Source organism: Cebus imitator, unplaced genomic scaffold, assembly GCF_001604975.1.
Source record: "Cebus imitator isolate Cc_AM_T3 unplaced genomic scaffold, Cebus_imitator-1.0 Scaffold742, whole genome shotgun sequence".
NCBI lineage: Eukaryota > Metazoa > Chordata > Mammalia > Primates > Cebidae > Cebus > Cebus imitator.
Window position 1 is genome coordinate 250,350 of NW_016108057.1, and position 8,801 is coordinate 259,150.

General features: G+C 34.5%; 1 pseudogene; it reads right to left on the reverse strand.

The window, feature by feature from the left end:
* Positions 1–5,487: 5,487 nt before the first annotated feature.
* LOC108296826 overlaps positions 5,488–8,801 on the reverse strand; it is a 9,962-nt pseudogene continuing 6,648 nt past the window's right edge.

Consider the following 8,801-nt stretch of genomic DNA (forward strand, 5'->3'; position numbering starts at 1 on the left):
CAATTTTAGTACTTAAATGCAAATTCTGAAACTCTGTTCAAGTTGATATTGTACAACTACCAGAGAAGGAATGCAGGATATACAGAAAAAAAAATAGCATATTAAAAAATAAATAGAAATGAATGCTCATTACATATATTAAAGATACAGTGTAACTCTGGAAAGTAGTTCATTCTTTACTGAGCTTTATCGTGTTGTTTTTGTCTTAATGTGAGATCAATTGTTAACATCAAATACCATAATGACAAAGTTTGAATAAATTATTCTTACAAAGATTTTTGTTCTTTAATAGCCTGAAAGAATGTCACAAAAGGTTTGTGAGAGACATTTTCTTTTCGCCTTCAGCTGAATGTGGAGTATGTATGTGGGTTGGGATGTATGGGGTAGCGTGTTTATGAGATTGAAATTACACAAAATGTAATTGACTTCTCAAGAGTAACTCTTAAAAATCTCTTTCATAAATACAGCAGAGAAACACGGCTTTTATTTTTATATAAGTAAATTTAAAATAAATTATCATTTATAAAATTATATGGATTAAATGTTTGACTCACCAAAAATGTTCTTCAAAGGGAAAAGTCAACCTTAAAAGAATGTATGTGTCACAAAAGAAGCTTGTTTATTGACTTTAATGCGTTGTTGTAATGATGTTTTTACTTTTATTTCCAGTATATATTACCATAGTTAATATTAAATAATTATATTTTAATGTTAGTCCTAACAAAATAAAAACCGTTAAACTATTACTTGTAAGTAGAGTATTCTACTGGCTAATATGTTTCCTGTTTACTGTTTTATTACAATGTATTATGTATATATTCATATTTAATTTATCTGTTTAAGCCTGTGACCAATATAGCCTAATATTCACTACTTGCCTAGAAACTGAATACATAAGCACACTTGTATCAGACCTTCAGCTGTCTGATAAATGGTCCAGTGTTTTTCTTTTTTTTCAAATCAGCTGGGACAAGTCAGGTGACAAATGATTTCCATTAGCTTCAGCAGAATGGAAACAAAACAGATCAATACAAATGATTTGCAGCAAGTTTAGATCATAAATTTCTTTTTGCCCCTATACACCATTTTAATATAGAAGCTTTTTCTTTTCATAGCAGAGAAAAAAGTCATTAGAGAATTGGAAATTCTAGTTACAGCAAACTGTCTCTGATTTAAGGTGAGACCATTTTAATGCACTATTAGTTTTATCCAATGGTACATAACAATATTATTTTAAAATACGGCAAACAATAAAAATGTTAATGAGCCACGTTCCAGAAAATTAATTTTACCTGTAAGCTGTGTAACAGCCATAAAATGCTGAAGTCTACAAAGTGAGCTTTCTGTTTCTATTTTAAGACCTTCATTGTTTGAGTATTTTTCTTTAGTTCTATTTCTTAATCATTTTTCTTATAATTAGTTTTTGATCAGCAAAGGCATCTTCACTTCCTCACTTCATGTTCTAAAGATGTAGTACTACCTTTCTGTATTATGTTTCAACAGTAGCAAATTATAGAAAAAGAAGAAGGAGGGGGAAAGAAGAAGACAAAAAACAAATCAAACCACACAAAAGCAAATTAGAGTTATTTACCTTTTTCTTAAGTTATTCCAGTGTATATATAGCTTCTTATATAGTCATGGAGAAATTTGTAAAGACACATAGAACCACACCCAGTGATTTTCAAGGGAGTCCTGGAAGTTAATTATTTATTTATATGATTTTGTAGACCTGCAAAGGCTGAGCACAAAACTATCAGTCATGCTACATGTACTAAGAGCATCCACTCTGAATAAGTTCTGCTACACCCAAGACAAATGTATGATGTAAGTGCTATTCATTGCACCCATGGGGGGGTCCCCTCACTGCTGTAATAAGCAGATAGTTTTTACCTCAGTACAGAAATGATCATTAAATTCATTACCACTCCCTGAGAGAGAAAAAGACAGATACATGGGGTGCTCTCCAGCTGAACATCATGCATGAACTAGCTCAAGGGGACAGTGTCCCAGCTTCAATAGCCTTTCTAACAAGTCAGTTAAGCTTTCTTGAGTTTATAACTTTTATAATTTAATTTATAATTTACCTCACAAGCATACACCAAGCAAAGAAGATTTGAGATGAAGACTGAAAGAGAAACAAGCAAAATCTGTTTGCTTTTATGACCCAAATAACTTGAAGGAGTTTCAGCTCTTTTTTGATGGTAGGGGAAGTGTACATGGGTGTGAGATTAGGGCGGGGATACCTTATTCCCCTCAAGAGCAGATTTTAAAGTTTTCAAAGTCACCCAACTTGTCTTAGTAGCATGGAATATTTTTTTTAGACTCATAATATGGTTCATAGAGAGCGCTCTAGTCCCTGTATGAAAACCCATGTTTCAATCCTGACTCCATTCTTTATTCTCAGTAAAATCCCTAAAAATCATTTAAATAGTTCCTCATCAGACTACTAGTCGAAAATCAAGCAAAGTAATATCCTCTCTGACTAGATCCTAATGCCTATCAGCATCTGGTTTTCAAACTGACCCAATGAGTCCGAAGTGTGTATGAGTATAGCGTAATGTTAAAGAGCATGGAGGCTGCAGTCAGACTCTTGGATTCCAATCCAGACTTCCCAAGTTACTAGCTTTGTGATTTTTGCTAAGTTGTTTAACCTCTGTGTAACTCAGTTTCCTCAACTGTGAAAGAGGAATAACAATCATTCCTACCTAATAGGATTGTGGTAAAGATTAAGGAAGTTAATAAAGTGCTCATAATAGCACCTAAATCGTGTTCTTATTATTTTTTTTTTAGCTATTATTATTCCTACTAGTAGTACTACTATTATTATTATCATTATTACTGGTTTGTGTACAAGAACGTCAAAAACAATTAGAAACAGATGTTGAAGACCTGGAAGAAGGTAATAGAGGATTAAGAGTCTTATTTAAAAAAAAAAAAAAAAAAAAAAAAAAAAAAAAAAAAAAAAAAATTATTTAAAAAAAAAAAAAAAAAAAGGTTTTACCTTCCAGGAGCTCACAGACCTTTGTGACATATTGCAGAACTTTAGTTTCGTTCTCCTAGGAAGCCAACCATCACATAAAATATTTGAATACTAAGAGGCTGCAGAGGCTGCTATGAAGGAGAGGACTTGTGTAGGCTCCTTGGTCACCAGGTTAAGCTGAATTCCTTGGCAAGCCCTAGCATTAATGGCCATGAGAATGAGCCATATTAGCTGCATATTTAACTCCAAATATCAGATGACTGTAGTCCAGCTGACAACTGACTGCAGCTATGTGAGGCACTTTATGCTGCCCAGCTAAAGCTTTCTTGAATTCCAAACATTTAACATCATGAGCAAAGTAAAAGCGTTCATTGTTTGATGGTGTTAAGTTTTGAGGATTTTTATCATGCAGTATAGCAACCAGAACTGCATGAGCTCTGTTCTTTGCTCCTACCTTTCCAAGAGTCCAACTTTTTATTCTTTTAGTTTTCCTGCCTCCTACCTACCTTTGTGGCCTTCCAGCTAAGCTCTTTGCCTGAAATCATAGTACATTATCTTGTAACAAACGTTTGCATGTTCCATGAAAAAATGTAACTAGCTATTACTTCATCTTTCCAAGATACATGACTCTGGAATCTTGGTCTTATATTATCCCCGTATTACTTTTCTATTGCCTTTAAATAACTTTTGTTTTGTTCTGCTTTGTTTTAAATGTTATTTGGCTTTTTCACTCGTAGAAACATTGGACTACAGCAAGCTATTCTTTGTTATTATTTGCCTTAATAATGGAGATTGGATTGTAAAATCATTATTGACTCAACTGCTTAACTGTATGCAAGAAACTAGAACATGACTTATTAAAATTCAAAAGATTTTATATAAACAATAAATTATTCAGAAGTCTTCTACTTCATAAACGCAATATACTTCAATAACATTCTTTCTGAACACAATCAATCTTCTTCAAAAATTCTTACTCTAAAACTAACAACAAACTGTTAATCACCATCAAGACCTCCTCTGAGTCTTCTTTTACTTGGAGTAAGCTGATGTTCTTTACAAAGAGAACACTTGCTTTCCTATGAAGCCAGCATTCCTTGAGTGACCACCCAAAGTACTCTCTTGCCAGAATCCTTAATTCATTGACCCTTTTCTGTAAATCCTCTACCTGGGTTCAATTACATATTTTCATTTGCTCTTCCAAATGGAATTTAGAGAAATGCAACAACACATACATTGGTATTAATGCAAACTTACAGTTCTAGGGGCCTGTACTGACAGAGGTGGACCTTCGGTACCCTGCCAGTATTTTTGTATTATACATTCTATATAATGCTGGAGGTTCTAGGTATTTAAGTAAGTCAAGAGAAAAAAAGGTTTACATATTTACAAAGAAGAAATACAATTTCATTTTTGTAAAATACGATTGTGGATACAATCTGAAAGAATACTTATGTAATTTTCAAATTTCTATAACTTTTTATAAGGTAATGAACAAGAGTAAATAAACAGACATGTATTAGTCTATTGCAATAATTAACAATTAACAATTACATATTAAAAATGCAATTTTAAATGTTATTAAAATATAAGAGGTCTACCAATATATGAAACGAATATAACAAACAACCTATTTGGACAAACTACAAAATATCACTAGAGAAATTTAAAAATATCTAAATTAATAGAGCTGTGTTATCACCAGGATTATAAGATTCATTTGCAACAATGACAATTTTATCCATATTATTATTCAAAATTATGATAGATTTGTAAATCCTAGCCACGCTTATTTACTTTTGAACATTAAAAGGATAGAATTTGCCAAGATTTCCTTGAAGAATAACAATGTGGCATGACTTGTTCTACAGATACAATTTTGTAATATAAAGTTACCATATTTAGTATAGCATGGTAGTATTGAAAGGACAAACAAATCATCCAACAGAATTGGATTCGTATACCAAAAAAACACCATGAATTTATAGACATCTGATTTAACACAATATGGGCACTTCACAGAAGTGGGGACATACAATCGTTTAAGTAAACAAGAAAATTAGATATGCTTATTTAAAAAAAAAAAAGACTCAAATGTGAGTCATGTCAATGTAGAATAAAATACAAAAAGCAAAATGCTAGAGGATCCAAAAGAATATAAATATATTCATAACTTCAAAGAATGTAAGTATTTTCTTTTTTATTCATTTGTTTCTAAAGTACAAATTCAATTTATTCATCTGTTTATGACACAGTACACAGGAGGAAAAGTGTTTCACATTATAGCCTTCATTTCCAACTCCTCGGAATGTTCATTTCTTTGGCTTACAGGAGAGACTACACAGGAAAGCTTGGCAATCGTTAGGCAACTAAAATAAGGCTGGGGCAATGCTAACATCATCCTCACAGGGACAACCACAGGAACTGTTAGTCCCAACTGGTTTTCTAGATCTGTTACCTGGAAGCATGGGGAGCACCATTTCTGGATGCTCACACTGTGTCAGGCTTCAGTCATCTCCACTACACAGGTACAGTAACACTTTCTGGTAGCTGCCCTTAGTGTCTTGCTGGACGTAATAGTATAGGGACTTGTCATATTTTCTCTTGAATTCAGACCTAATTTTCAACATGTCCACTTCACCGCAGGAGACCACGATTCTGTTCAGGACTTTATCTTGAGTTCCCTTGCCCTTCACAGAGTCGTACAGCCGGTAAGCAAAATACAGGCGTTTGTTCTGAATGCACTGGACCAGGTTCAGGAAAGCATTTTCCAGGTTTCCTTTAACCTCTTTCTTGATGCTCTCCAACACGTCATAAGGGCTGTAGCTCTTGTACATACTAAATACTTTCTGGAGGTGGAAAACGCTCCACACAGTCATAATGCTGATCCACTTGGGAACATCAGTTCCTTCCCTCTTCACTCCAGCATCATAGAGATCCCAGGCATCTTGGTCAATCAGTTGATAATCAATGATAGAGTCATCCTCTGCTCTTTTACCCTTTGCCAGGGCAACCATCACCTTGTGGAAGTCACCAGATGTGTCTGAAATAATGTCCTTCTCCAGATCAGTCTTGTACATTTCCTTACAGACTCTGTTAATTTCCTGCAGCTCTCGACTGGTTCTTGAGCAGATCATCTCAATGAGGGAGTTCTCATGGCTTCCCAGGCCCTTCATGGAAGCTTTTAGCTCAGAAGCATCATACTGAATAGGTATCTTCAATAGGCCCCAAATCACCATCTCCAGGTGGCCCCATAAGGCTGACTTTGATGCTGATGCGAGTTCCTTTTTGGTCCTTCTTTGGTAGGTGGAAGACAATATCCTGTCTCTGAGCATTGCTGCAGTTGGTCAAAACGTTGACAATGGTGACCTCATCCACACTTTTGGTCTTGACGGCCATTTCAATGTTCAAAGCGTCCTGCTAAGCATCAAAGTTGGTATAGGTTTTGACTGACCCACATGCACTTGGGGGTGTAGAGTGATCTCCCTCCAAGCTGAGCTTGCACAGGGTTTCATGAACAGTAGATATTTTGAAGGAAGCTGGGCCAGGCACCAAGAGCTGGCAGCATCCCCAGATGCCAGGCCAAACATTTTCAACAGAACACAAAAAGCAATGATCATGAAGTTTAGTTCTTTCTTTTTAATTTTTTTCTTGAGGTGGACTTTCACTCTTGTTGCCCAGGGTGGAGTGAAATGACATGACCTCAGCTCACCACGACCTCTGCCTCCCAGGCTCAAGTGATTTTCCTGCCTCAACCTCCAGAGTAGCTGGGATTACAGACACCTGCCACCACAAATGGCTAATTTTTTGTATTTCTAGTAAAGATGGAGTTTCACCATGTTAGCCAGGCTGGTCTTGAACTCCTGACCTCAAGTGATCCACCCTCCTCAGCCTCCCAAAGTGCTGGGATTGCAATAGTGAGCCACTGTTCCCAGCCTGATCATAAAGTTTAAACGTAAGCTTTGGTCATAAAAATTTGATCATAAAGTAAGTTAAAGTCTGAAACAATATTTGAAATGTATAAAGACACATAATCAGAAAATCTAAAGAATTACAAATCAATAGAAAAAAAAACACAAAAAAAGGTAAAAAATGTGAATAAAGAAAAAAATGGCATGTGTAGTAAAACAACTGAATAAAGTTGTTGAATTTCATTAGTCATCCAGGAAAAGCATATTAAAGTTTCAATAAATTGCACTCAAATGAGAAAATTAAATTAAATTCCAGGTGTTTGTATAAGTGTAGAAAAATTCACACTATTCCTTTTAGGGAATATAGATTTATACAATTGCTTTGGAAAGCAGTGTGATATTATCTAGTAGTTTAAAGATATGAAAAGCCCAACTATTTCCTCATAAGTATATAGACAACAGTAATATATTTATATGTGAACTCAGAAACATGGCATAAGAATATTCACAGCATTCATCATAAAAGCCCTAAACTGGAAACTATCCAAATGTCCATTAAAAACAAAATTGGTGTATAAATTGTGGGTATATTCATCAACTGAAATGCTTTACAACAATCACAAGAAAATGGAACCACGACTGCACACACTAATTTCAATTGATCTCACAAGTACGATATTGAGCAAGAGAATTCAGAGCCACATTTATGTAAAACGTATTATTCCATTTAAATAATGCTCAAAAATAGACAAACTGAATGATTCCATTGAGTTATCATGCTATTAGGTAGTAATACCACAAAGAAAGTGAACAGTTACTACCTTTAAATTGAAGCTAGTGTTTGCCTTTAGAAGAAAAGGAGCAGTTTGTGATTTGAGTCGGTTTTCAGGGTGCTCATATTATTTTACATTTTGGCCTTGAAAGTGGTTAAAGAGGTGTTAACTGTTTAATAATTTTTAGCTGCACATTTAGATTATATGCAGTTTTCTCTACGTGTTTTTAATTCAGTGCAAGAAATATTTGGAAATACTGTCAACATCTCATGTCCTTTATATTTTTCACCTTTTTCTTCATCAATCTCTGCTAATTATAATTTTATTTAAAAATATGATGAGTAAATATAATTAGAGGGGTAGGAAAAAGAATGGAAACTACTAAAATGATGCTGTGGAAATTCCTCATGGTAAGAAAAATTTTATGACAAATACTCACTGCTGCTTCAGTTAAGGGAGGTCATGTTTAACCTGCCTTCTGAAATTATTTGAAAATATTACATCAATAATAGATGATAGAAATTCAACGATGTAGTACTCTCGTGTTTTTCTCCAGGCAAAAAGGCACATTACACATGAGAAATTAATGACAAAGGTAACAAGTTATTGAGTAAGAGGTTAGAATAGTGCTGGGTAGAAAACTGACAGCAGCATTCCTTTTACTTACAGGCAAAAGCCATAAAATCCCTCCTCTAGTGTCTTTTTCTGAAATATTCTAACCATGAGATCCGCCATCCTGTCAGTACTGCTGAGGCTTTAAGGACTAAAGGAGTCTAGGAAGTCAAGATTCATTTAATCGTCTCCCTTCAAGGGCCACCCCATTTAAAGGTTACGCTGACTTACTTTCTTCTCTCTCTCTTTCCTTTCCTCTTCTTCCTTATCTTCTAATTCATCCCCTTTTCTTTTCCATTGGTATGTTTCTTCACCTCCCTGTAAGGGACAGGAAGTGTGGAGCCTCCCAGCAAGAGAAAAGTAAGACTTGCCAGGTGTTTAGCAATTCTGCTCCTGTAACCTCAAGATATTGCAGTAAAGAGTTTCAAAGTAGAATCATGTATCCTGTTTTTGAAATTCAGTAAAATTTTATTCATTGTTATATTCAATAATGGTCATTTTATTTCTTTTTTTTTTTTTTTTTTT